Below are 27,302 nucleotides of genomic sequence, written 5' to 3' on the forward strand. Positions count from 1 at the left end.
GTTTCAGACCCTCTGTTTATCGCCCTCTCTTTCAGCCCCTCTGTTTCTCGCCCTCTGTTTCAGACCCTCTGTTTCTCGCCCTCTGTTTCAGACCCTCTGTTTCCGACCCTCTGTTTCAGCCCCTCTGTTTCTCGCACTCTGTTTCAGCCCCTCTGTTTCAGACCCTCTGTTTCAGTCCCTCTGTTTCAGACCCTCTGTTTCAGCCCCTCTGTTTCAGACCCTCTGTTTCTCGCCCTCTGTTTCAGATCCTCTGTTTCGCGCCCTCTGTTTCAGCCCCTCTGTTTCAGCCCCTCTGTTTCAGCCCCTCTGTTTCAGCCCCTCTGTTTCTCGCCCTCTGTTTCCCACCCTCTGTTTCAGACCCTCTGTTTCAGCCCCTCTGTTTCAGCCCCTCTGTTTCAGCCCATCTGTTTCTCGCCCTCTGTTTCAGCCCCTCTGTTTCAGACCCTTTGTTTCAGACCCTCTGTTTCTCGCCCTCTGTTTCTGCCCCTCTGTTTCTCGCCGCCTGTTTCAGCCCCTCTGTTTCAGACCCTCTGTTTCAGCCCCACTGTTTCAGACCCTCTGTTTCATACCCTCTGTTTCTCGCCCTCTGTTTCTCGCCCTCTGTTTCAGACCCTCTGTTTCAGCCCCTCTGTTTCAGCCCATCTGTTTCTCGCCCTCTGTTTCAGCCCCTCTGTTTCAGACCCTCTGTTTCAGCCCCTCTGTTTCACCCCTCTGTTTCAGACCCTCTGTTTCAGACCCTCTGTTTCTCGCCCTCTTTTTCAGCACCTCTGTTTCTCGCCGTCTGTTTCAGCCCCTCTGTTTCGCGCCCTCTGTTTCAGCCCCTCTGTTTCAGACCCTCTGTTTCAAACCCTCTTTTTCAGACCCTCTGTTTCTCGCCCACTGTTTCGGCCCCACTGTTTCTCGCCCTCTGTTTCGGCACCTCTGTTTCTCGCCCTCTGTTTCAGACTCTCTTTTTCTCGCCCTCAGTTTCAGCCCCTCTGTTTCAGACCCTCTGTTTCTCACCCTCTGTTTCAGACTCTCTTTTTCTCGCCCTCAGTTTCAGCCCCTCTGTTTCAGACCCTCTGTTTCTCACCCTCTGTTTCAGCCCCTCTGTTTCAGACCCTCTGTTTCAGCCCCTCTGTTTCAGACCCTCTGTTTCAGCCCCTCTGTTTCAGACCGTCTGTTTCTTGCCCTCTGTTTCAGACCCTCTGTTTCGCGCCCTCCGTTTCAGCCCCTCTGTTTCAGCCCCTCTGTTTCAGCCCCTCTGTTTCAGCCCCTCTGTTTCTCGCCCTCTGTTTCTCACCCTCTGTTTCAGACCCTCTGTTTCAGCCCCTCTGTTTCGGACCCTCTGTTTCTCGCCCTCTGTTTCAGCCACTCTGTTTCTCACCCTCTGTTTCAGACCCTCTGTTTCAGACCCTCTGTTTCAGACCCTCTCTTTCAGCCACTCTGTTTCAGCCCCTCTGTTTCAGACCCTCTGTTTCTCGCCCTCTGTTTTACGCCCTCTGTTTCGCGCCCTGTGTTTCAGACCCTCTGTTTCAGACCCTCTGTTTCAGACCCTGTGTTTCTCGCCCTCTGTTTCAGCCCCTCTGTTTCTCGCCCTCTGTTTCAGCCCCTCTGTTTCTCGCCCTCTGTTTCAGACCCTCTGTTTCCGACCCTCTGTTTCAGACCTTCTGTTTCTCGCCCTCTCTTTCAGCCCTCTGTTTCTTGCCATCTGTTTCAGCCCCTCTGTTTCAGACCCTCTGTTTCAGCCCCTCTGTTTCAGACCCTCTGTTTCAGACCCTCTGTTTCAGACCGTCTGTTTCTCGCCCTCTGTTTCAGACCCTCTGTTTCGCGCCCTCCGTTTCAGCCCCTCTGTTTCAGCCCCTCTGTTTCAGCCCCTCTGTTTCAGACCCTCTGTTTCAGCCCCTCTGTTTCAGCCCCTCTGTGTCTGCCCCTCTGTTTCAACCCCTCTGTTTCTCGTCCTCTGTTTCTCGCCCTCTGTTTCGCACCCTCTGTTTCAGACACTCTGTTTCAGACCCTCTGTTTCTCGCCCTCTGTTACGCGGCCTCTGTTTCAGACCCTCTGTTTCAGACCCTCTGTTTCAGACCCTCTGTTTCTCGCCCTCTGTTTCATACCCTCTGTTTCTCGCCCTCTGTTTCAGCCCCTCTGTTTCAGACCCTCTGTTTCACGCCCTCTGTTTCGTGCCCTCTGTTTCAGACACTCTGTTTCAGACCCTCTGTTTCTCGTCCTCTGTTTCAGCCCCTCTGTTTCTCGCCGTCTGTTTCAGCACCTCTGTTTCAGACCCTCTGTTTCAGCCCCTCTGTTTCAGACCCTCTGTTTCAGACCCTCTGTTTCTCGCACTCTGTTTCGCGCCCTCTGTTACAGCCCCTCTGTTTCAGACCCTCTGTTTCAGCCCCTCTGTGTCTGCCCCTCTGATTCAGCCCCTCTGTTTCTCCTCCTCTGTTTCTCGCCCTCTGTTTCGCGCCCTCTGTTTCAGACCCTCTGTTTCAGCCCCTCTGTTTCAGCCCCTCGGTTTCAGCCCCTCTGTCTCAGCCCATCTGTTTCTCGCCCTCTGTTTCAGCCCCTCTGTTTTAGACCGTCTGTTTCAGCCATTCTGTTTCAGCCCCTCTGTTTTAGACCATCTGTTACACGCCCTCTGTTTCGCGCCCTCTGTTTCGCGCCCTCTGTTTCAGACCCTCTGTTTCAGACCCTCTGTTTATCGCCCTCTCTTTCAGCCCCTCTGTTTCTCGCCCTCTGTTTCAGCCCCTCTGTTTCTCGCCCTCTGTTTCAGACCCTCTGTTTCCGACCCTCTGTTTCAGACACTCTGTTTCTCGCCGTCTGTTTCAGCCCCTCTGTTTCTCGCCCTCTGTTTCAGCCCCTCTGTTTCAGACCCTCTGTTTCAGTCCCTCTGTTTCAGACCTTCAGTTTCAGCCCCTCTGTTTAAGACCCTCTGTTTCTCGCCCTCTGTTTCAGATCCTCTGTTTCGCGCCCTCTGTTTCAGCCCCTCTGTTTCAGCCCCTCTGTTTCAGCCCCTCTGTTTCTCGCCCTCTGTTTCGCGCCCTCTGTTTCAGCCCCTCTGTTTCAGCCCCTCTGTTTCAGCCCCTCTGTTTCAGCCCATCTGTTTCTCGCCCTCTGTTTCAGCCCCTCTGTTTCAGACCCTTTGTTTCAGACCCTCTGTTTCTCTCCCTCTGTTTCTGCCCCTCTGTTTCTCGCCGCCTGTTTCAGCCCCTCTGTTTCAGACCCTCTGTTTCAGCCCCACTGTTTCAGACCCTCTGTTTCATACCCTCTGTTTCTCGCCCTCTGTTTCGCGCCCTCTGTTTCAGCCCCTCTGTTTCAGCCCCTCTGTTTCAGCCCATCTGTTTCTCGCCCTCTGTTTCAGCCCCTCTGTTTCAGACCCTCTGTTTCAGCCCCTCTGTTTCACCCCTCTGTTTCAGACCCTCTGTTTCAGACCCTCTGTTTCTCGCCCTCTTTTTCAGCACCTCTGTTTCTCGCCGTCTGTTTCAGCCCCTCTGTTTCGCGCCCTCTGTTTCAGCCCCTCTGTTTCAGACCCTCTGTTTCAAACCCTCTTTTTCAGACCCTCTGTTTCAGCCCCTCTGTTTCAGCCCCTCTGTTTCAGACCGTCTGTTTCAGACCCTCTGTTTCAGCCCCTCTGTTTCTCCTCCTCTGTTTCTCGCCCTCTGTTTCGTGCCCTCTGTTTCAGACCCTCTGTTTCAGCCCCTCTGTTTCGGACCCTCGGTTTCAGCCCCTCTGTTTCAGCCCATCTGTTTCTCGCCCTCTGTTTCAGCCCCTCTGTTTCAGACCGTCTGTTTCAGCCCCTCTGTTTCAGACCCTCTGTTTCAGACCCTCTGTTTCTCGCCCTCTGTTTCGCGCCCTCTGTTTCAGACCCACTGTTTCGCGCCCTCTGTTTCTCGCCCTCTGTTTTAGCCCCTCTGTTTCTCGCCCTCTGATTCACCTCATCTGTTTCAGACCCTCTGTTTCAGCCTCTCTGTTTCAGGCCCTCTGTTTCAGACCCTCTGTTTCAGACCCTCTGTTTCTCGCCGTCTGTTTCGGCCCCTCAGTTTCGCGCCCTCTGTTTCAGACCCTCTGTTTCAGACCCTCTGTTTCTCGCCCTCTGTTTCAGCCCCTCTGTTTCAGACCCTCTGTTTCTCGCCCTCTGTTTCAGCCCCTCTGTTTCAGACCCTCTGTTTCGCGCCCTCTGTTTCATGCCATCTGTTTCAGACACTCTATTTCAGACCCGCTGACTCTCGCCCTCTGTTTCAGCCCCTCTGTTTCTCGCCCTCTGTTTCAGCCCCTCTTTTTCAGACCCTCTGTTTCAGCCCCTCTGTTTCAGACCCTCTGTTTCAGACCCTCTGTTTCTCGCCCTCTGTTTCGCACCCTCTGTTTCAGCCCCTCTGTTTCAGACCCTCTGTTTCAGCCCCTCTATATCAGCCCCTCTGTTTCTGCCCCTCTGTTTCAGCCCCTCTGTTTCTCGCCCTCTGTTACGCGCCCTCTGTTTCGCGCCCTCTGTTTCAGCCCCTCTGTTTCAGCCCCTCTGTTTCAGCCCCTCTGTTTCTCGCCCTCTGTTTCAGCCCCTCTGTTTCAGACCCTCTGTTTCGCGCCCTCTGTTTCAGACCCTCTGTTTCAGACCCTCTGTTTCAGACCCTCTGTTTCTCGCCCTCTGTTTCAGCCCCTCATTTTCGCACCCTCTGTTTCTGAACCTCTGTTTCTGACCCTTTGTTTCAGACCCACTGATTCTCGCCCTCTGTTTCAGAACCTCTGTTTCTCGCCCTCTGTTTCTCGCCGTCTGTTTCGGCCCGTCTGTTTCAGACCCTCTGTTTCAGAACCTCTGTTTCTCGCCCTCTGTTTCTCGCCGACTGTTTCGGCCCGTCTGTTTCTCGCCCTCTGTTTCGGCCCCTCTGTTTCGCGCCCTCTGTTTCAGACCCTCTGTTTCAGAACTTCTGTTTCAACCCTTCTGTTTCAGACCCTCTGTTTCGCGCCCTCTGTTTCAGACCCTCTTTTTCAGACCCTCTGATTCAGACCCTCTGTTTCTCGCCCTCTGTTTCAGCCCCTCTGTTTCTCGCCCTCTGTTTCAGCCCCTCTGTTTCAGACCCTCTGTTTCAGCCCCTCTGTTTCAGACCCTCTGTTTCAGACCCTCTGTTTCTCGCCCTCTGTTTCGCGCCCTCTGTTTCAGACCCTCTGTTTCGCGCCCTCTGTTTCAGACCCTCTGTTTCAGCCCCTCTGATTCAGCCACTCTGTTTCAGCCCCTCTGTTTCTCGCCCTCTGTTTCGCGCCCTCTGTTTCGCGCCCTCTGTTTCAGCCCCTCTGTTTCAGACCCTCTGTTTCTCGCCCTCTGTTTCGGCCCCTCTGTTTCAGACCCTCTGTTTCGCGCACTCTGTTTCGCGCCCTCTGTTTCAGCCCCTCTGTTTCAGACCCTCTGTTTCTCGCCCTCTGTTTCAGCCCCTCTGTTTCAGACCCTCTGTTTCAGACACTCTGTTTCTCGCCCTCTGTTTCAGCCCCTCTGTATCTCGCCGTCTGTTTCAGCCCCTCTGTTTCAGACCCTTTGTTTCAGACCCTCTGTTTCTCGCCCTCTGTTTCAGCCCCTCTGTTTCTCGCCGTCTGTTTCAGCCCCTCTGTTTCAGACCCTCTGTTTCAGCCCCTCTGTTTCAGACCCTCTGTTTCAGACCCTCTGTTTCTCGCCCTCTGATCCGCCCCCTCTGTTTCAGACCCTCTGTTTCAGCCCCTCTGTTTCAGCCCATCTGTTTCTCGCCCTCTGTTTCAGCCCCTCTGTTTCAGACCCTCTGTTTCTCACCCTCTGTTTCAGACTCTCTTTTTCTCGCCCTCAGTTTCAGCCCCTCTGTTTCAGACCCTCTGTTTCTCACCCTCTGTTTCAGCCCCTCTGTTTCAGACCCTCTGTTTCAGCCCCTCTGTTTCAGACCCTCTGTTTCAGCCCCTCTGTTTCAGACCGTCTGTTTCTTGCCCTCTGTTTCAGACCCTCTGTTTCGCGCCCTCCGTTTCAGCCCCTCTGTTTCAGCCCCTCTGTTTCAGCCCCTCTGTTTCAGCCCCTCTGTTTCTCGCCCTCTGTTTCTCACCCTCTGTTTCAGACCCTCTGTTTCAGCCCCTCTGTTTCGGACCCTCTGTTTCTCGCCCTCTGTTTCAGCCACTCTGTTTCTCACCCTCTGTTTCAGACCCTCTGTTTCAGACCCTCTGTTTCAGACCCTCTCTTTCAGCCACTCTGTTTCAGCCCCTCTGTTTCAGACCCTCTGTTTCTCGCCCTCTGTTTTACGCCCTCTGTTTCGCGCCCTGTGTTTCAGACCCTCTGTTTCAGACCCTCTGTTTCAGACCCTGTGTTTCTCGCCCTCTGTTTCAGCCCCTCTGTTTCTCGCCCTCTGTTTCAGCCCCTCTGTTTCTCGCCCTCTGTTTCAGACCCTCTGTTTCCGACCCTCTGTTTCAGACCTTCTGTTTCTCGCCCTCTCTTTCAGCCCTCTGTTTCTTGCCATCTGTTTCAGCCCCTCTGTTTCAGACCCTCTGTTTCAGCCCCTCTGTTTCAGACCCTCTGTTTCAGACCCTCTGTTTCAGACCGTCTGTTTCTCGCCCTCTGTTTCAGACCCTCTGTTTCGCGCCCTCCGTTTCAGCCCCTCTGTTTCAGCCCCTCTGTTTCAGCCCCTCTGTTTCAGACCCTCTGTTTCAGCCCCTCTGTTTCAGCCCCTCTGTGTCTGCCCCTCTGTTTCAACCCCTCTGTTTCTCGTCCTCTGTTTCTCGCCCTCTGTTTCGCACCCTCTGTTTCAGACACTCTGTTTCAGACCCTCTGTTTCTCGCCCTCTGTTACGCGGCCTCTGTTTCAGACCCTCTGTTTCAGACCCTCTGTTTCAGACCCTCTGTTTCTCGCCCTCTGTTTCATACCCTCTGTTTCTCGCCCTCTGTTTCAGCCCCTCTGTTTCAGACCCTCTGTTTCACGCCCTCTGTTTCGTGCCCTCTGTTTCAGACACTCTGTTTCAGACCCTCTGTTTCTCGTCCTCTGTTTCAGCCCCTCTGTTTCTCGCCGTCTGTTTCAGCACCTCTGTTTCAGACCCTCTGTTTCAGCCCCTCTGTTTCAGACCCTCTGTTTCAGACCCTCTGTTTCTCGCACTCTGTTTCGCGCCCTCTGTTACAGCCCCTCTGTTTCAGACCCTCTGTTTCAGCCCCTCTGTGTCTGCCCCTCTGATTCAGCCCCTCTGTTTCTCCTCCTCTGTTTCTCGCCCTCTGTTTCGCGCCCTCTGTTTCAGACCCTCTGTTTCAGCCCCTCTGTTTCAGCCCCTCGGTTTCAGCCCCTCTGTCTCAGCCCATCTGTTTCTCGCCCTCTGTTTCAGCCCCTCTGTTTTAGACCGTCTGTTTCAGCCATTCTGTTTCAGCCCCTCTGTTTTAGACCATCTGTTACACGCCCTCTGTTTCGCGCCCTCTGTTTCGCGCCCTCTGTTTCAGACCCTCTGTTTCAGACCCTCTGTTTATCGCCCTCTCTTTCAGCCCCTCTGTTTCTCGCCCTCTGTTTCAGCCCCTCTGTTTCTCGCCCTCTGTTTCAGACCCTCTGTTTCCGACCCTCTGTTTCAGACACTCTGTTTCTCGCCGTCTGTTTCAGCCCCTCTGTTTCTCGCCCTCTGTTTCAGCCCCTCTGTTTCAGACCCTCTGTTTCAGTCCCTCTGTTTCAGACCTTCAGTTTCAGCCCCTCTGTTTAAGACCCTCTGTTTCTCGCCCTCTGTTTCAGATCCTCTGTTTCGCGCCCTCTGTTTCAGCCCCTCTGTTTCAGCCCCTCTGTTTCAGCCCCTCTGTTTCTCGCCCTCTGTTTCGCGCCCTCTGTTTCAGCCCCTCTGTTTCAGCCCCTCTGTTTCAGCCCCTCTGTTTCAGCCCATCTGTTTCTCGCCCTCTGTTTCAGCCCCTCTGTTTCAGACCCTTTGTTTCAGACCCTCTGTTTCTCTCCCTCTGTTTCTGCCCCTCTGTTTCTCGCCGCCTGTTTCAGCCCCTCTGTTTCAGACCCTCTGTTTCAGCCCCACTGTTTCAGACCCTCTGTTTCATACCCTCTGTTTCTCGCCCTCTGTTTCGCGCCCTCTGTTTCAGCCCCTCTGTTTCAGCCCCTCTGTTTCAGCCCATCTGTTTCTCGCCCTCTGTTTCAGCCCCTCTGTTTCAGACCCTCTGTTTCAGCCCCTCTGTTTCACCCCTCTGTTTCAGACCCTCTGTTTCAGACCCTCTGTTTCTCGCCCTCTTTTTCAGCACCTCTGTTTCTCGCCGTCTGTTTCAGCCCCTCTGTTTCGCGCCCTCTGTTTCAGCCCCTCTGTTTCAGACCCTCTGTTTCAAACCCTCTTTTTCAGACCCTCTGTTTCAGCCCCTCTGTTTCAGCCCCTCTGTTTCAGACCGTCTGTTTCAGACCCTCTGTTTCAGCCCCTCTGTTTCTCCTCCTCTGTTTCTCGCCCTCTGTTTCGTGCCCTCTGTTTCAGACCCTCTGTTTCAGCCCCTCTGTTTCGGACCCTCGGTTTCAGCCCCTCTGTTTCAGCCCATCTGTTTCTCGCCCTCTGTTTCAGCCCCTCTGTTTCAGACCGTCTGTTTCAGCCCCTCTGTTTCAGACCCTCTGTTTCAGACCCTCTGTTTCTCGCCCTCTGTTTCGCGCCCTCTGTTTCAGACCCACTGTTTCGCGCCCTCTGTTTCTCGCCCTCTGTTTTAGCCCCTCTGTTTCTCGCCCTCTGATTCACCTCATCTGTTTCAGACCCTCTGTTTCAGCCTCTCTGTTTCAGGCCCTCTGTTTCAGACCCTCTGTTTCAGACCCTCTGTTTCTCGCCGTCTGTTTCGGCCCCTCAGTTTCGCGCCCTCTGTTTCAGACCCTCTGTTTCAGACCCTCTGTTTCTCGCCCTCTGTTTCAGCCCCTCTGTTTCAGACCCTCTGTTTCTCGCCCTCTGTTTCAGCCCCTCTGTTTCAGACCCTCTGTTTCGCGCCCTCTGTTTCATGCCATCTGTTTCAGACACTCTATTTCAGACCCGCTGACTCTCGCCCTCTGTTTCAGCCCCTCTGTTTCTCGCCCTCTGTTTCAGCCCCTCTTTTTCAGACCCTCTGTTTCAGCCCCTCTGTTTCAGACCCTCTGTTTCAGACCCTCTGTTTCTCGCCCTCTGTTTCGCACCCTCTGTTTCAGCCCCTCTGTTTCAGACCCTCTGTTTCAGCCCCTCTATATCAGCCCCTCTGTTTCTGCCCCTCTGTTTCAGCCCCTCTGTTTCTCGCCCTCTGTTACGCGCCCTCTGTTTCGCGCCCTCTGTTTCAGCCCCTCTGTTTCAGCCCCTCTGTTTCAGCCCCTCTGTTTCTCGCCCTCTGTTTCAGCCCCTCTGTTTCAGACCCTCTGTTTCGCGCCCTCTGTTTCAGACCCTCTGTTTCAGACCCTCTGTTTCAGACCCTCTGTTTCTCGCCCTCTGTTTCAGCCCCTCATTTTCGCACCCTCTGTTTCTGAACCTCTGTTTCTGACCCTTTGTTTCAGACCCACTGATTCTCGCCCTCTGTTTCAGAACCTCTGTTTCTCGCCCTCTGTTTCTCGCCGTCTGTTTCGGCCCGTCTGTTTCAGACCCTCTGTTTCAGAACCTCTGTTTCTCGCCCTCTGTTTCTCGCCGACTGTTTCGGCCCGTCTGTTTCTCGCCCTCTGTTTCGGCCCCTCTGTTTCGCGCCCTCTGTTTCAGACCCTCTGTTTCAGACCCTCTGTTTCAACCCTTCTGTTTCAGACCCTCTGTTTCGCGCCCTCTGTTTCAGACCCTCTTTTTCAGACCCTCTGATTCAGACCCTCTGTTTCTCGCCCTCTGTTTCAGCCCCTCTGTTTCTCGCCCTCTGTTTCAGCCCCTCTGTTTCAGACCCTCTGTTTCAGCCCCTCTGTTTCAGACCCTCTGTTTCAGACCCTCTGTTTCTCGCCCTCTGTTTCGCGCCCTCTGTTTCAGACCCTCTGTTTCGCGCCCTCTGTTTCAGACCCTCTGTTTCAGCCCCTCTGATTCAGCCACTCTGTTTCAGCCCCTCTGTTTCTCGCCCTCTGTTTCGCGCCCTCTGTTTCGCGCCCTCTGTTTCAGCCCCTCTGTTTCAGACCCTCTGTTTCTCGCCCTCTGTTTCGGCCCCTCTGTTTCAGACCCTCTGTTTCGCGCACTCTGTTTCGCGCCCTCTGTTTCAGCCCCTCTGTTTCAGACCCTCTGTTTCTCGCCCTCTGTTTCAGCCCCTCTGTTTCAGACCCTCTGTTTCAGACACTCTGTTTCTCGCCCTCTGTTTCAGCCCCTCTGTATCTCGCCGTCTGTTTCAGCCCCTCTGTTTCAGACCCTTTGTTTCAGACCCTCTGTTTCTCGCCCTCTGTTTCAGCCCCTCTGTTTCTCGCCGTCTGTTTCAGCCCCTCTGTTTCAGACCCTCTGTTTCAGCCCCTCTGTTTCAGACCCTCTGTTTCAGACCCTCTGTTTCTCGCCCTCTGATCCGCCCCCTCTGTTTCAGACCCTCTGTTTCAGCCCCTCTGTTTCAGCCCATCTGTTTCTCGCCCTCTGTTTCAGCCCCTCTGTTTCAGACCCTCTGTTTCAGCCCCTCTGTTTCACCCCTCTGTTTCAGACCCTCTGTTTCAGACCCTCTGTTTCTCGCCCTCTTTTTCAGCACCTCTGCTTCTCGCCGTCTGTTTCAGCCCCTCTGTTTCAGCCCCTCTGTTTCGCGCCCTCTGTTTCAGCCCCTCTGTTTCAGACCCTCTGTTTCTCGCCCTCTTTTTCAGCACCTCTGCTTCTCGCCGTCTGTTTCAGCCCCTCTGTTTCGCGCCCTCTGTTTCAAACCCTCTGTTTCAGACCCTCTGTTTCTCGCCCTCTGTTTCGGCCCCTCGGTTTCTCGCCCTCTGTTTCGGCACCTCTGTTTCTCGCCCTCTGTTTCGGACTCTCTTTTTCTCACCCTCTATTTCAGCCCCTCTGTTTCAGACCCTCTGTTTCTCACCCTCTGTTTCAGCACCTCTGTTTCAGCCCTCTGTTTCAGACCCTCTGTTTCTCGCCCTCTGTTTCAGCCCCTCTGTTTCAGACCCTCTGTTTCAGACCCTCTGTTTCAGCCCCTCTGTTTCAGCCCCTGTTTCTCGCCCTCTGTTTCAGCCCCGCTGTTTCAGACCCTCTGTTTCAGCCCCTCTGTTTCAGACCCTCTGTTTCAGACCATCTGTTTCAGACCCTCTGTTTCTCGCCCTCTGTTTCAGACCCTCTGTTTCTCGCCCTCTGTTTCAGACCCTCTGTTTCAGACCCGCTGTTTCTCGCCCTCTGTTTCAGCCCCTCTGTTTCAGACCCTCTGTTTCGCGCCCTCTGTTTCGTGCCCTCTGTTTCAGACACTCTGTTTCAGAACCTCTGTTTCTCGCCCTCTGTTTCTCGCCGTCTGTTTCGGCCCGTCTGTTTCAGACCCTCTGTTTCAGAACCTCTGTTTCTCGCCCTCTGTTTCTCGCCGTCTGTTTCGGCCCGTCTGTTTCTCGCCCTCTGTTTCGGCCCCTCTGTTTCGCGCCCTCTGTTTCAGACCCTCTGTTTCAGACCCTCTGTTTCAGCCCCTCTGTTTCAGACACTCTGTTTCGCGCCCTCTGTTTCAGACCCTCTGTTTCAGACCCTCTGATTCAGACCCTCTGTTTCAAGCCCTCTGTTTCAGCCCCTCTGTTTCTCGCCCTCTGTTTCAGCCCCTCTGTTTCAGACCCTCTGTTTCAGCCCCTCTGTTTCAGACCCTAAGTTTCAGACCCTCTGTTTCTCGCCCTCTGTTTCGCGCCCTCTGTTTCAGACCCTCTGTTTCGCGCCCTCTGTTTCAGACCCTCTGTTTCAGCCCCTCTGATTCAGCCACTCTGTTTCACCCCCTCTGTTTCTCGCCCTCTGTTTCGCGCCCTCTGTTTCGTGCCCTCTGTTTCAGACACTCTGTTTCAGAACCTCTGTTTCTCGCCCTCTGTTTCTCGCCGTCTGTTTCGGCCCGTCTGTTTCAGACCCTCTGTTTCAGAACCTCTGTTTCTCGCCCTCTGTTTCTCGCCGTCTGTTTCGGCCCGTCTGTTTCTCGCCCTCTGTTTCGGCCCCTCTGTTTCGCGCCCTCTGTTTCAGACCCTCTGTTTCAGACCCTCTGTTTCAGCCCCTCTGTTTCAGACACTCTGTTTCGCGCCCTCTGTTTCAGACCCTCTGTTTCAGACCCTCTGATTCAGACCCTCTGTTTCAAGCCCTCTGTTTCAGCCCCTCTGTTTCTCGCCCTCTGTTTCAGCCCCTCTGTTTCAGACCCTCTGTTTCAGCCCCTCTGTTTCAGACCCTAAGTTTCAGACCCTCTGTTTCTCGCCCTCTGTTTCGCGCCCTCTGTTTCAGACCCTCTGTTTCGCGCCCTCTGTTTCAGACCCTCTGTTTCAGCCCCTCTGATTCAGCCACTCTGTTTCACCCCCTCTGTTTCTCGCCCTCTGTTTCGCGCCCTCTGTTTCGCGCCCTCTGTTTCAGCCCCTCTGTTTCAGACCCTCTGTTTCTCGCCCTCTGTTTCGGCCCCTCTGTTTCAGACCCTCTGTTTCGCGCACTCTGTTTCGCGCCCTCTGTTTCAGCCCCTCTGTTTCAGACCCTCTGTTTCTCGCCCTCTGTTTCAGCCCCTCTGTTTCAGACCCTCTGTTTCAGACACTCTGTTTCTCGCCCTCTGTTTCAGCCCCTCTGTTTCTCGCCGTCTGTTTCAGCCCCTCTGTTTCAGACCCTTTGTTTCAGACCCTCTGTTTCTCGCCCTCTGTTTCAGCCCCTCTGTTTCTCGCCGTCTGTTTCAGCCCCTCTGTTTCAGACCCTCTGTTTCAGCCCCTCTGTTTCAGACCCTCTGTTTCAGACCCTCTGTTTCTCACCCTCTGTTCCGCCCCCTCTGTTTCAGACCCTCTGTTTCAGCCCCTCTGTTTCAGCCCATCTGTTTCTCGCCCTCTGTTTCAGCCCCTCTGTTTCAGACCCTCTGTTTCAGCCCCTCTGTTTCACCCCTCTGTTTCAGACCCTCTGTTTCAGACCCTCTGTTTCTCGCCCTCTTTTTCAGCACCTCTGCTTCTCGCCGTCTGTTTCAGCCCCTCTGTTTCACGCCCTCTGTTTCAGCCCCTCTGTTTCAGCCCCTCTGTTTCGCGCCCTCTGTTTCAGCCCCTCTGTTTCAGACCCTCTGTTTCTCGCCCTCTTTTTCAGCACCTCTGCATCTCGCCATCTGTTTCAGCCCCTCTGTTTCTCGCCCTCTGTTTCAGACTCTCTTTTTCTCGCCCTCCATTTCAGCCCCTCTGTTTCAAACCCTCTGTTTCAGACCCTCTGTTTCTCGCCCTCTGTGTCGGCCCCTCGGTTTCTCGCCCTCTGTTTCGGCACCTCTGTTTCTCGCCCTCTGTTTCAGACTCTCTTTTTCTCGCCCTCTATTTCAGCCCCTCTGTTTCAGACCCTCTGTTTCTCACCCTCTGTTTCAGCACCTCTGTTTCAGCCCTCTGTTTCAGACCCTCTGTTTCTCGCCCTCTGTTTCAGCCCCTCTGTTTCAGACCCTCTGTTTCAGACCCTCTGTTTCAGCCCCTCTGTTTCAGCCCCTGTTTCTCGCCCTCTGTTTCAGCCCCGCTGTTTCAGACCCTCTGTTTCAGCCCCTCTGTTTCTGACCCTCTGTTTCAGACCCTCTGTTTCAGACCCTCTGTTTCTCGCCCTCTGTTTCAGACCCTCTGTTTCTCGCCCTCTGTTTCAGACCCTCTGTTTCAGACCCGCTGTTTCTCGCCCTCTGTTTCAGACCCTCTGTTTCAGACCCTCTGTTTCGCGCCCTCTGTTTCTCGCCCTCTGTTTCAGCCCCTCTGTTTCTCGCCGTCTGTTTCAGACCCTCTGTTTCAGACCCTCTGTTTCAGCCCCTCTGTTTCAGACCCTCTGTTTCAGACCCTCTGTTTCTCGCCCTCTGTTTCGCGCCCTCTGTTTCAGCCCCTCTGTTTCAGACCCTCTGTTTCAGCCCCTCTGTTTCAGACCGTCTGTTTCAGACCCTCTGTTTCAGCCCCTCTGTTTCTCCTCCTCTGTTTCTCGCCCTCTGTTTCGTGCCCTCTGTTACAGACCCTCTGTTTCAGCCCCTCTGTTTCGGACCCTCGGTTTCAGCTCCTCTGTTTCAGCCCATCTGTTTCTCGCCCTCTGTTTCAGCCCCTCTGTTTCAGACCGTCTGTTTCAGCCCCTCTGTTTCAGACCCTCTGTTTCAGACCCTCTGTTTCTCGCCCTCTGTTTCGCGCCCTCTGTTTCAGACCCTCTGTTTCGTGCCCTCTGTTTCTCGCCCTCTGTTTTAGCCCCTCTGTTTCTCGCCCTCTGTTTCAGCCCCTCTGTTTCAGACCCTCTGTTTCAGCCTCTCTGTTTCAGGCCCTCTGTTTCAGACCCTCTGTTTCAGACCCTCTGTTTCTCGCCGTCTGTTTCGGTCCCTCTGTTTCTCGCCCTCTGTTTCGGCCCCTCAGTTTCGCGCCCTCTGTTTCAGACCCTCTGTTTCAGACCCTCTGTTTCTCGCCCTCTGTTTCAACCCCTCTGTTTCAGACCCTCTGTTTCTCGCCCTCTGTTTCAGCCCCTCTGTTTCAGACCCTCTGTTTCGCACCCTCTGTTTCATGCCATCTGTTTCAGACACTCTATTTCAGACCCGCTGACTCTCGCCCTCTGTTTCAACCCCTCTGTTTCACGCCCTCTGTTTCAGCCCCTCTGTTTCAGACCCTCTGTTTCAGCCCCTCTGTTTCAGACCCTCTGTTTCAGACCCTCTGTTTCTCGCCCTCTGTTTCGCACCCTCTGTTTCAGCCCCTCTGTTTCAGACCCTCTGTTTCAGCCCCTCTATTTCAGCCCCTCTGTTTCTGCCCCTCTGTTTCAGCCCCTCTGTTTCGCGCCCTCTGTTTCTCGCCCTCTGTTTCAGCCCCTCTGTTTCAGACCCTCTGTTTCAGCCCCTCTGTTTCAGACCCTCTGTTTCAGCCCCTCTGTTTCTCGCCCTCTGTTTCAGCCCCTCTGTTTCAGACCCTCTGTTTCAGCCCCTCTGTTTCAGACCCTCTGTTTCAGACCCTCTGTTTCTCGCCCTCTGTTTCGCGCCCTCTGTTTCAGACCCTCATTTTCGCACCCTCTGTTTCAGAACCTCTGTTTCAGACCCTTTGTTTCAGACCCTCTGTTTCTCGCCCTCTGTTTCAGACCCTCTGTTTCAGACCCTCTGCTTCTCGCCCTCTGTTTCTCGCCGTCTGTTTCGGCCCGTCTGTTTCTCGCCCTCTCTTTCGGCCCCTCTGTTTCGCGCCCTCTGTTTCAGACCCTCTGTTTCAGACCCTCTGTTTCAGACTCTCTGTTTCTCGCCCTCTGATTCAGCCCCTCTGTTTCAGACCCTCTGTTTCTCGCCCTCTGTTTCAGCCCCTCTGTTTCAGACCCTCTGTTTCGCGCCCTCTGTTTCAGACCCTCTGTTTCAGACCCTCTGATTCAGACCCTCTGTTTCTCGCCCTCTGTTTCAGCCCCTCTGTTTCTCGCCCTCTGTTTCAGCCCCTCTGTTTCAGACCCTCTGTTTCAGCCCCTCTGTTTCAGACCCTCTGTTTCAGACACTCTGTTTCTCGCCCTCTGTTTCGTGCCCTCTGTTTCAGACCCTCTGTTTCGCGTCCTCTGTTTCAGCCCCTCTGTTTCAGCCCCTCTGATTCAGCCACTCTGTTTCAGCCCCTCTGTTTCTCGCCCTCTGTTTCGCGCCCTCTGTTTCGCGCCCTCTGTTTCAGCCCCTCTGTTTCAGACCCTCTGTTTCTCGCCCTCTGTTTCGGCCCCTCTGTTTCAGACCCTCTGTTTCGCGCACTCTGTTTCGCGCCCTCTGTTTCAGCCCCTCTGTTTCAGACCCTCTGTTTCTCGCCCTCTGTTTCAGCCCCTCTGTTTCTCGCCCTCTGTTTCTCGCCGTCTGTTTCAGGCCCTCAGTTTCTGCCCCTCTGTTTCAAACCCTCTGTTTCAGACCCTCTGTTTCAGACCCTCTGTTTCTCGCCGTCTGTTTCGGCCCCTCTGTTTCTCGCCCTCTGTTTCGGCCCCTCAGTTTCGCGCCCTCTGTTTCAGACCCTCTGTTTCAGACCCTCTGTTTCAGACCCTCTGTTTCTCGCCCTCTGTTTCGCGCCCTCTGTTTCAGACCCTCTGTTTCGCGCCCTCTGTTTCAGACCCTCTGTTTCAGCCCCTCTGATTCAGCCACTCTGTTTCAGCCCCTCTGTTTCTCGCCCTCTGTTTCGCGCCCTCTGTTTCGCGCCCTCTGTTTCAGCCCCTCTGTTTCAGACCCTCTGTTTCTCGCCCTCTGTTTCGGCCCCTCTGTTTCAGACCCTCTGTTTCGCGCACTCTGTTTCGCGCCCTCTGTTTCAGCCCCTCTGTTTCAGACCCTCTGTTTCTCGCCCTCTGTTTCAGCCCCTCTGTTTCAGACCCTCTGTTTCAGACACTCTGTTTCTCGCCCTCTGTTTCAGCCCCTCTGTATCTCGCCGTCTGTTTCAGCCCCTCTGTTTCAGACCCTTTGTTTCAGACCCTCTGTTTCTCGCCCTCTGTTTCAGCCCCTCTGTTTCTCGCCGTCTGTTTCAGCCCCTCTGTTTCAGACCCTCTGTTTCAGCCCCTCTGTTTCAGACCCTCTGTTTCAGACCCTCTGTTTCTCGCCCTCTGATCCGCCCCCTCTGTTTCAGACCCTCTGTTTCAGCCCCTCTGTTTCAGCCCATCTGTTTCTCGCCCTCTGTTTCAGCCCCTCTGTTTCAGACCCTCTGTTTCAGCCCCTCTGTTTCACCCCTCTGTTTCAGACCCTCTGTTTCAGACCCTCTGTTTCTCGCCCTCTTTTTCAGCACCTCTGCTTCTCGCCGTCTGTTTCAGCCCCTCTGTTTCAGCCCCTCTGTTTCGCGCCCTCTGTTTCAGCCCCTCTGTTTCAGACCCTCTGTTTCTCGCCTTCTTTTTCAGCACCTCTGCTTCTCGCCGTCTGTTTCAGCCCCTCTGTTTCGCGCCCTCTGTTTCAAACCCTCTGTTTCAGACCCTCTGTTTCTCGCCCTCTGTTTCGGCCCCTCGGTTTCTCGCCCTCTGTTTCGGCACCTCTGTTTCTCGCCCTCTGTTTCGGACTCTCTTTTTCTCACCCTCTATTTCAGCCCCTCTGTTTCAGACCCTCTGTTTCTCACCCTCTGTTTCAGCACCTCTGTTTCAGCCCTCTGTTTCAGACCCTCTGTTTCTCGCCCTCTGTTTCAGCCCCTCTGTTTCAGACCCTCTGTTTCAGACCCTCTGTTTCAGCCCCTCTGTTTCAGCCCCTGTTTCTCGCCCTCTGTTTCAGCCCCGCTGTTTCAGACCCTCTGTTTCAGCCCCTCTGTTTCAGACCCTCTGTTTCAGACCATCTGTTTCAGACCCTCTGTTTCTCGCCCTCTGTTTCAGACCCTCTGTTTCTCGCCCTCTGTTTCAGACCCTCTGTTTCAGACCCGCTGTTTCTCGCCCTCTGTTTCAGCCCCTCTGTTTCAGACCCTCTGTTTCGCGCCCTCTGTTTCGTGCCCTCTGTTTCAGACACTCTGTTTCAGAACCTCTGTTTCTCGCCCTCTGTTTCTCGCCGTCTGTTTCAGACACTCTGTTTCAGAACCTCTGTTTCTCGCCCTCTGTTTCTCGCCGTCTGTTTCGGCCCGTCTGTTTCAGACCCTCTGTTTCAGAACCTCTGTTTCTCGCCCTCTGTTTCTCGCCGTCTGTTTCGGCCCGTCTGTTTCTCGCCCTCTGTTTCGGCCCCTCTGTTTCGCGCCCTCTGTTTCAGACCCTCTGTTTCAGACCCTCTGTTTCAGCCCCTCTGTTTCAGACCCTCTGTTTCGCGCCCTCTGTTTCAGACCCTCTGTTTCAGACCCTCTGATTCACACCCACTGTTTCTAGCCCTCTGTTTCAGCCCCTCTGTTTCTCGCCCTCTGTTTCAGCCCCTCTGTTTCAGACCCTCTGTTTCAGCCCCTCTGTTTCAGACCCTCTGTTTCAGACCCTCTGTTTCTCGCCCTCTGTTTCGCGCCCTCTGTTTCAGACCCTCTGTTTCGCGCCCTCTGTTTCAGACCCTCTGTTTCAGCCCCTCTGATTCAGCCACTCTGTTTCACCCCCTCTGTTTCTCGCCCTCTGTTTCGCGCCCTCTGTTTCGCGCCCTCTGTTTCAGCCCCTCTGTTTCAGACCCTCTGTTTCTCGCCCTCTGTTTCGGCCCCTCTGTTTCAGACCCTCTGTTTCGCGCACTCTGTTTCGCGCCCTCTGTTTCAGCCCCTCTGTTTCAGACCCTCTGTTTCTCGCCCTCTGTTTCAGCCCCTCTGTTTCAGACCCTCTGTTTCAGACACTCTGTTTCTCGCCCTCTGTTTCAGCCCCTCTGTTTCTCGCCGTCTGTTTCAGCCCCTCTGTTTCAGACCCTTTGTTTCAGACCCTCTATTTCTCGCCCTCTGTTTCAGCCCCTCTGTTTCTCGCCGTCTGTTTCAGCCCCTCTGTTTCAGACCCTCTGTTTCAGCCCCTCTGTTTCAGACCCTCTGTTTCAGACCCTCTGTTTCTCGCCCTCTGTTCCGCCCCCTCTGTTTCAGACCCTCTGTTTCAGCCCCTCTGTTTCAGCCCATCTGTTTCTCGCCCTCTGTTTCAGCCCCTCTGTTTCAGACCCTCTGTTTCAGCCCCTCTGTTTCACCCCTCTGTTTCAGACCCTCTGTTTCAGACCCTCTGTTTCTCGCCCTCTTTTTCAGCACCTCTGCTTCTCGCCGTCTGTTTCAGCCCCTCTGTTTCACGCCCTCTGTTTCAGCCCCTCTGTTTCAGCCCCTCTGTTTCGCGCCCTCTGTTTCAGCCCCTCTGTTTCAGACCCTCTGTTTCTCGCCCTCTTTTTCAGCACCTCTGCTTCTCGCCATCTGTTTCAGCCCCTCTGTTTCTCGCCCTCTGTTTCAGACTCTCTTTTTCTCGCCCTCTATTTCAGCCCCTCTGTTTCAAACCCTCTGTTTCAGACCCTCTGTTTCTCGCCCTCAGTTTCGGCCCCTCGGTTTCTCGCCCTCTGTTTCGGCACCTCTGTTTCTCGCCCTCTGTTTCGGCACCTCTGTTTCTCGCCCTCTGTTTCAGACTCTCTTATTCTCGCCCTCTATTTCAGCCCCTCTGTTTCAGACCCTCTGTTTCTCACCCTCTGTTTCAGCACCTCTGTTTCAGCCCTCTGTTTCAGACCCTCTGTTTCTCGCCCTCTGTTTCAGCCCCTCTGTTTCAGACCCTCTGTTTCAGACCCTCTGTTTCAGCCCCTCTGTTTCAGCCCCTGTTTCTCACCCTCTGTTTCAGCCCCGCTGTTTCAGACCCTCTGTTTCAGCCCCTCTGTTTCAGACCCTCTGTTTCAGACCCTCTGTTTCAGACCCTCTGTTTCTCGCCCTCTGTTTCAGACCCTCTGTTTCTCGCCCTCTGTTTCAGACCCTCTGTTTCAGACCCGCTGTTTCTCGCCCTCTGTTTCAGACCCTCTGTTTCAGACCCTCTGTTTCGCGCCCTCTGTTTCTCGCCCTCTGTTTCAGCCCCTCTGTTTCTCGCCGTCTGTTTCAGACCCTCTGTTTCAGACCCTCTGTTTCAGCCCCTCTGTTTCAGACCCTCTGTTTCAGACCCTCTGTTTCTCGCCCTCTGTTTCGCGCCCTCTGTTTCAGCCCCTCTGTTTCAGACCCTCTGTTTCAGCCCCTCTGTTTCAGACCGTCTGTTTCAGACCCTCTGTTTCAGCCCCTCTGTTTCTCCTCCTCTGTTTCTCGCCCTCTGTTTCGTGCCCTCTGTTACAGACCCTCTGTTTCAGCCCCTCTGTTTCGGACCCTCGGTTTCAGCTCCTCTGTTTCAGCCCATCTGTTTCTCGCCCTCTGTTTCAGCCCCTCTGTTTCAGACCGTCTGTTTCAGCCCCTCTGTTTCAGACCCTCTGTTTCAGACCCTCTGTTTCTCGCCCTCTGTTTCGCGCCCTCTGTTTCAGACCCTCTGTTTCGTGCCCTCTGTTTCTCGCCCTCTGTTTTAGCCCCTCTGTTTCTCGCCCTCTGTTTCAGCCCCTCTGTTTCAGACCCTCTGTTTCAGCCTCTCTGTTTCAGGCCCTCTGTTTCAGACCCTCTGTTTCAGACCCTCTGTTTCTCGCCGTCTGTTTCGGCCCCTCTGTTTCTCGCCCTCTGTTTCGGCCCCTCAGTTTCGCGCCCTCTGTTTCTGACCCTCTGTTTCAGACCCTCTGTTTCTCGCCCTCTGTTTCAACCCCTCTGTTTCAGACCCTCTGTTTCTCGCCCTCTGTTTCAGCCCCTCTGTTTCAGACCCTCTGTTTCGCACCCTCTGTTTCATGCCATCTGTTTCAGACACTCTATTTCAGACCCGCTGACTCTCGCCCTCTGTTTCAACCCCTCTGTTTCTCGCCCTCTGTTTCAGCCCCTCTGTTTCGGACCCTCTGTTTCAGCCCCTCTGTTTCAGACCCTCTGTTTCAGACCCTCTGTTTCTCGCCCTCTGTTTCGCACCCTCTGTTTCAGCCCCTCTGTTTCAGACCCTCTGTTTCAGCCCCTCTATTTCAGCCCCTCTGTTTCTGCCCCTCTGTTTCAGCCCCTCTGTTTCTCGCCCTCTGTTACGCGCCCTCTGTTTCGCGCCCTCTGTTTCAGCCCCTCTATTTCAGCCCCTCTGTTTCAGCCCCTCTGTTTCAGCCCCTCTGTTTCTCGCCCTCTGTTTCAGCCCCTCTGTTTCAGACCCTCTGTTTCGCGCCCTCTGTTTCAGACACTCTGTTTCAGACCCTCTGTTTCAGACCCTCTGTTTCTCGCCCTCTGTTTCAGCCCCTCATTTTCGCACCCTCTGTTTCAGAACCTCTGTTTCAGACCCTTTGTTTCAGACCCTCTGTTTCTCGCCCTCTGTTTCAGACCCTCTGTTTCAGACCCTCTGTTTCTCGCCCTCTGTTTCTCGCCGTCTGTTTCGGCCCGTCTGTTTCTCGCCCTCTCTTTCGGCCCCTCTGTTTCGCGCCCTCTGTTTCAGACCCTCTGTTTCAGACCCTCTGTTTCAGACTCTCTGTTTCTCGCCCTCTGATTCAGCCCCTCTGTTTCAGACCCTCTGTTTCTCGCCCTCTGTTTCAGCCCCTCTGTTTCAGACCCTCTGTATCGCGCCCTCTGTTTCAGACCCTCTGTTTCAGACCCTCTGATTCAGACCCTCTGTTTCTCGCCCTCTGTTTCAGCCCCTCTGTTTCTCGCCCTCTGTTTCAGCCCCTCTGTTTCAGACCCTCTGTTTCAGCCCCTCTGTTTCAGACCCTCTGTTTCAGACCCTCTGTTTCTCGCCCTCTGTTTCGCGCCCTCTGTTTCAGACCCTCATTTTCGCACCCTCTGTTTCAGAACCTCTGTTTCAGACCCTTTGTTTCAGACCCTCTGTTTCTCGCCCTCTGTTTCAGACCCTCTGTTTCAGACCCTCTGTTTCTCGCCCTCTGTTTCTCGCCGTCTGTTTCGGCCCGTCTGTTTCTCGCCCTCTCTTTCGGCCCCTCTGTTTCGCGCCCTCTGTTTCAGACCCTCTGTTTCAGACCCTCTGTTTCAGACTCTCTGTTTCTCGCCCTCTGATTCAGCCCCTCTGTTTCAGACCCTCTGTTTCTCGCCCTCTGTTTCAGCCCCTCTGTTTCAGACCCTCTGTTTCGCGCCCTCTGTTTCAGACCCTCTGTTTCAGACCCTCTGATTCAGACCCTCTGTTTCTCGCCCTCTGTTTCAGCCCCTCTGTTTCTCGCCCTCTGTTTCAGCCCCTCTGTTTCAGACCCTCTGTTTCAGCCCCTCTGTTTCAGACCCTCTGTTTCAGACCCTCTGTTTCTCGCCCTCTGTTTCGCGCCCTCTGTTTCAGACCCTCTGTTTCGCGCCCTCTGTTTCAGCCTCTCTGTTTCAGCCCCTCTGATTCAGCCACTCTGTTTCAGCCCCTCTGTTTCAGACCCTCTGTTTCTCGCCCTCTGTTTCGGCCCCTCTGTTTCAGACCCTCTGTTTCGCGCACTCTGTTTCGCGCCCTCTGTTTCAGCCCCTCTGTTTCAGACCCTCTGTTTCTCGCCCTCTGTTTCAGCCCCTCTGTTTCTCGCCCTCTGTTTCTCGCCGTCTGTTTCAGGCCCTCAGTTTCTGCCCCTCTGTTTCAAACCCTCTGTTTCAGACCCTCTGTTTCAGACCCTCTGTTTCTCGCCGTCTGTTTCGGCCCCTCTGTTTCTCGCCCTCTGTTTCGGCCCCTCAGTTTCGCGCCCTCTGTTTCAGACCCTCTGTTTCAGACCCTCTGTTTCAGACCCTCTGTTTCTCGACTTCTGTTTCAGCCCCTCTGTTTCAGTCCCTCTGTTTCGCGCCCTCTGTTTCGTGCCCACTGTTTCAGACCCTCTGTTTCAGACCCTCTGTTTCTCGCCCTCTGTTTCAGCCACCCTGTTTCTCGCCCTCTGTTTCAGCCCCACTGTTTCAGACCCTCTGTTTCAGCCCCTCTGTTTCAGCCCCTCTGTTTCAGACCCTCTGTTTCTCGCCCTCTGTTTCGCGCCCTCTGTTTCAGCCCCTCTGTTTCAGACCCTCTGTTTCAGCCCCTCTGTTTCAGCCCCTCTGTTTCAGACCCTCAATTTCAGACCCTCTATTTCTCGCCCTCTGTTTCAGACCCTCTGTTTCAGACCCTCTGTTTCTCGCTGTCTGTTTCAGCCCCTCTGTTTCAGACCCTCTGTTTCAGCCCCTCTGTTTCAGACCCTCTGTTTCAGACCCTCTGTTTCTCGCCCTCTGTTTCGCGCCCTCTGTTTCAGCCCATCTGTTTCAGACCCTCTGTTTCAGCCCCTCTGTTTCAGCCCCTCGGTTTCAGCCCCTCTGTTTCAGCCCATCTGTTTCTCGCCCTCTGTTTCAGCCCCTCTGTTTCAGACCGTCTGTTTCAGCCCCTCTGTTTCAGCCCCTCTGTTTCAGCCCCTCTTTTTCAGACCCTCGGTTTCAGCCCCTCTGTTTCAGCCCATCTGTTTCTCGCCCTCTGTTTCAGCCCCTCTGTTTCAGACCGTCTGTTTCAGCCCCTCTGTTTCAGCCCCTCTGTTTCAGACCCTCTGTTTCTCGCACTCTGTTTCGCGCCCTCTGTTTCGCGCCCTGTGTTTCAGACCCTCTGTTTCAGACCCTCTGTTTCAGACCCTCTGTTTCTCGCCCTCTGTTTCAGCCCCTCTGTTTCTCGCCCTCTGTTTCAGCCCCTCTGTTTCTTGCCCTCTGTTTCAGCCCCTCTGTTTCAGACCCTTTGTTTCAGACCCTCTGTTTCTCGCCTCTGTTTCAGCCCCTCTGTTTCTCGCCATCTGTTTCAGCCCCTCTCTTTCAGACCCTCTGTTTCAGCCCCTCTGTTTCAGCCCCTCTGTTTCAGCCCCTCTGTTTCAGACCCTCTGTTTCTCGCCCTCTGTTTCAGACCCTCTGTTTCGCGCCCTCTGTTTCAGCCCCTCTGTTTCAGCCCCTCTGTTTCAGCCCCTCTGTTTCTCGCCCTCTGTTTCTCACCCTCTGTTTCAGACCCTCTGTTTCAGCCCCTCTGTTTCAGACCCTCTGTTTCAGACGCTCTGTTTCTCGCCCTCTGTTTCGAGCCCTCTGTTTCAGCCCCTCTGTTTCAGACCCTCTGTTTCAGCCCCTCTGTTTCAGCCCCTCTGTGTCTGCCCCTCTGTTTCAGCCCCTCTGTTTCTCGTCCTCTGTTTCTCGCCCTCTGTTTCGCGCCCTCTGTTTCAGACCCTCTGTTTCAGACCCTCTGTTTCAGCCCCTCTGTTTCAGCCACTCTGTTTCTCGCCCTCTGTTTCGCGCCCTCTGATTCAAACCCTCTGTTTCAGACCCTCTGTTTCTCGCCCTCTGTTTCGGCGCCTCTGTTTCTCGCCCTCTGTTTCGGCACCTCTGTTTCTCGCTCTCTGTTTCAGACTCTCTTTTTCTCGCCCTCTATTTCAGCCCCTCTATTTCAGACCCTCTGTTTCTCACCCTCTGTTTCAGCCCCTCTGTTTCAGCCCTCTGTTTCAGACCCTCTGTTTCTCGCCCTCTGTTTCAGCCCCTCTGTTTCAGACCCTCTGTTTCAGACCCTCTGTTTCAGCCCCTCTGTTTCAGCCCCTGTTTCTCGCCCTCTGTTTCAGCCCCGCTGTTTCAGACCCTCTGTTTCGGCCCCTCTGTTTCAGACCCTCTGTTTCAGACCCTCTGTTTCAGACCCTCTGTTTCTCGCCCTCTGTTTCAGACCCTCTGTTTCAGACCCTCTGTTTCTCGCCCTCTGTTTCAGCCCCTCTGTTTCAGACCCTCTGTTTCGCGCCCTCTGTTTCGTGCCCTCTGTTTCAGACACTCTGTTTCAGACCCTCTGTTTCTCGCCGTCTGTTTCAGCCCCTCTGTTTCTCGCCGTCTGTTTCAGCCCCTCTGTTTCAGACCCTCTGTTTCAGCCCCTCTGTTTAAGACCCTCTGTTTCAGACCCTCTGTTTCTCGCCCTCTGTTTCGCGCCCTCTGTTTCAGCCCCTCTGTTTCAGACCCTCTGTTTCAGCCCCTCTGTTTCAGCCCCTCGGTTTTAGCCCCTCTGTTTCAGACTCTCTGTTTCAGCCCCTCTGTTTCAGCCCCTCTGTTTCAGACCGTCTGTTTCAGACCCTCTGTTTCAGGCCCTCTGTTTCTCCTCCTCTGTTTCTCGCCCTCTGTTTCGTGCCCTCTGTTTCAGACCCTCTGTTTCAGCCCCTCTGTTTCGGACCCTCGGTTTCAGCCCCTCTGTTTCAGCCCATCTGTTTCTCGCCCTCTGTTTCAGCCCCTCTGTTTCAGACCGTCTGTTTCAGCCCCTCTGTTTCTGACCCTCTGTTTCAGACCCTCTGTTTCTCGCCCTCTGTTTCACGCCCTCTGTTTCAGACCCTCTGTTTCGCGCCCTCTGTTTCTCGCCCTCTGTTTTAGCCCCTCTGTTTCTCGCCCTCTGTTTCAGCCCCTTTGTTTCTCGCCCTCTGTTTCAGCCTCTCTGTTTCAGGCCCTCTGTTTCAGACCCTCTGTTTCAGACCCCCTGTTTCTCGCCGTCTGTTTCGGCCCCTCTGTTTCTCGCCCTCTGTTTCGGCCCCTCAGTTTCGCGCCCTCTGTTTAAGACCCTCTGTTTCAGACCCTCTGTTTCTCGCCCTCTGTTTCAGCCCCTCTGTTTCAGACCCTCTGTTTCTCGCCCTCTGTTTCAGCCCCTCTGTTTCAGACCCTCTGTTTTGCGCCCTCTGTTTCATGCCGTCTGTTTCAGACACTCTATTTCAGACCCGCTGACTCTCGCCCTCAGTTTCAGCCACTCTGTTTCTCGCCCTCTGTTTCAGCCCCTCTGTTTCAGACCCTCTGTTTCAGCCCCTCTGTTTCAGCCCCTCTGTTTCAGACCCTCTGTTTCTCGCCCTCTGTTTCGCACCCTCTGTTTCAGTCCCTCTGTTTCAGACCCTCTGTTTCAGCCCCTCTATTTCAGCCCCTCTGTTTCTGCCCCTCTGTTTCAGCCCCTCTGTTTCTCGCCCTCTGTTACGCGCCCTCTGTTTCGCGCCCTCTGTTTCAGCCCCTCTGTTTCAGCCCCTCTGTTTCAGCCCCTCTGTTTCAGCCCCTCTGTTTCTCGCGCTCTGTTTCAGCCCCTCTGTTTCAGACCCTCTGTTTCGCGCACTCTGTTTCAGACCCTCTGTTTCAGACCCTCTGTTTCAGACCCTCTGTTTCTGGCCCTCTGTTTCAGCCCCTCATTTTCGCACCCTCTGTTTCAGAACCTCTGTTTCAGACCCTTTGTTTCAGACCCTCTGTTTCTCGCCCTCTGTTTCAGACCCTCTGTTTCAGACCCTCTGTTTCTCGCCCTCTGTTTCTCGCCGTCTGTTTCGGCCCGTCTGTTTCTCGCCCTCTGTTTCGGCCCCTCTGTTTCGCGCCCTCTGTTTCAGACCCTCTGTTTCAGACCCTCTGTTTCTCGCCCTCTGTTTCAGCGCCTCTGTTTCTCGCCCTCTGTTTCAGCCCCTCTGTTTCAGACCCTCTGTTTCAGCCCCTCTGTTTCAGACCCTCTGTTTCAGACCCTCTGTTTCTCGCCCTCTGTTTCAGCCCCTCTGTTTCAGCCCCTTTGTGTCTGCCCCTCTGTTTCAGCCCCTCTGTTTCTCATCCTCTGTTTCTCGCCCTCTGTTTCGCGCCCTCTGTTTCAGACCCTCTGTTTCAGACCCTCTGTTTCTCGCCCTCTGTTACGCGGCCTCTGTTTCTCGCCCTCTGTTTCATACCCTCTGTTTCTCGCCCTCTGTTTCAGACCCGCTGTTTCGCGCCCTCTGTTTCGTGCCCTCTGTTTCAGACACTCTGTTTCAGACCCTCTGTTTCTCGTCCTCTGTTTCAGCCCCTCTGTTTCTCGCCGTCTGTTTCAGCACCTCTGTTTCAGACCCTCTGTTTCAGCCCCTCTGTTTCAGACCCTCTGTTTCAGACCCTCTGTTTCTCGCACTCTGTTTCGCGCCCTCTGTTACAGCCCCTCTGTTTCAGACCCTCTGTTTCAGCCCCTCTGTTTCAGCCCCTCTGTGTCTGCCCCTCTGATTCAGCCCCTCTGTTTCTCCTCCTCTGTTTCTCGCCCTCTGTTTCGCGCCCTCTGTTTCAGACCCTCTGTTTCAGCCCCTCTGTTTCAGCCCCTCGGTTTCAGCCCCTCTGTCTCAGCCCATCTGTTTCTCGCCCTCTGTTTCAGCCCCTCTGTTTTAGACCGTCTGTTTCAGCCCCTCTGTTTCAGCCCCTCTGTTTCAGACCCTCTGTTACACGCCCTCTGTTTCGCGCCCTCTGTTTCGCGCCCTCTGTTTCAGACCCTCTGTTTCAGACCCTCTGTTTATCGCCCTCTCTTTCAGCCCCTCTGTTTCTCGCCCTCTGTTTCAGACCCTCTGTTTCTCGCCCTCTGTTTCAGACCCTCTGTTTCCGACCCTCTGTTTCAGCCCCTCTGTTTCTCGCCCTCTGTTTCAGCCCCTCTGTTTCAGACCCTCTGTTTCAGTCCCTCTGTTTCAGACCCTCTGTTTCAGCCCCTCTGTTTCAGACCCTCTGTTTCTCGCCCTCTGTTTCAGATCCTCTGTTTCGCGCCCTCTGTTTCAGCCCCTCTGTTTCAGCCCCTCTGTTTCAGCCCCTCTGTTTCAGCCCCTCTGTTTCTCGCCCTCTGTTTCCCACCCTCTGTTTCAGACCCTCTGTTTCAGCCCCTCTGTTTCAGCCCCTCTGTTTCAGCCCATCTGTTTCTCGCCCTCTGTTTCAGCCCCTCTGTTTCAGACCCTTTGTTTCAGACCCTCTGTTTCTCGCCCTCTGTTTCTGCCCCTCTGTTTCTCGCCGCCTGTTTCAGCCCCTCTGTTTCAGACCCTCTGTTTCAGCCCCACTGTTTCAGACCCTCTGTTTCATACCCTCTGTTTCTCGCCCTCTGTTTCGCGCCCTCTGTTTCAGACCCTCTGTTTCAGACCCTCTGTTTCAGCCCATCTGTTTCTCGCCCTCTGTTTCAGCCCCTCTGTTTCAGACCCTCTGTTTCAGCCCCTCTGTTTCACCCCTCTGTTTCAGACCCTCTGTTTCAGACCCTCTGTTTCTCGCCCTCTTTTTCAGCACCTCT

This window comes from Chiloscyllium punctatum, chromosome 48 (assembly GCF_047496795.1).
Source record: "Chiloscyllium punctatum isolate Juve2018m chromosome 48, sChiPun1.3, whole genome shotgun sequence".
Lineage (NCBI taxonomy): Eukaryota > Metazoa > Chordata > Chondrichthyes > Orectolobiformes > Hemiscylliidae > Chiloscyllium > Chiloscyllium punctatum.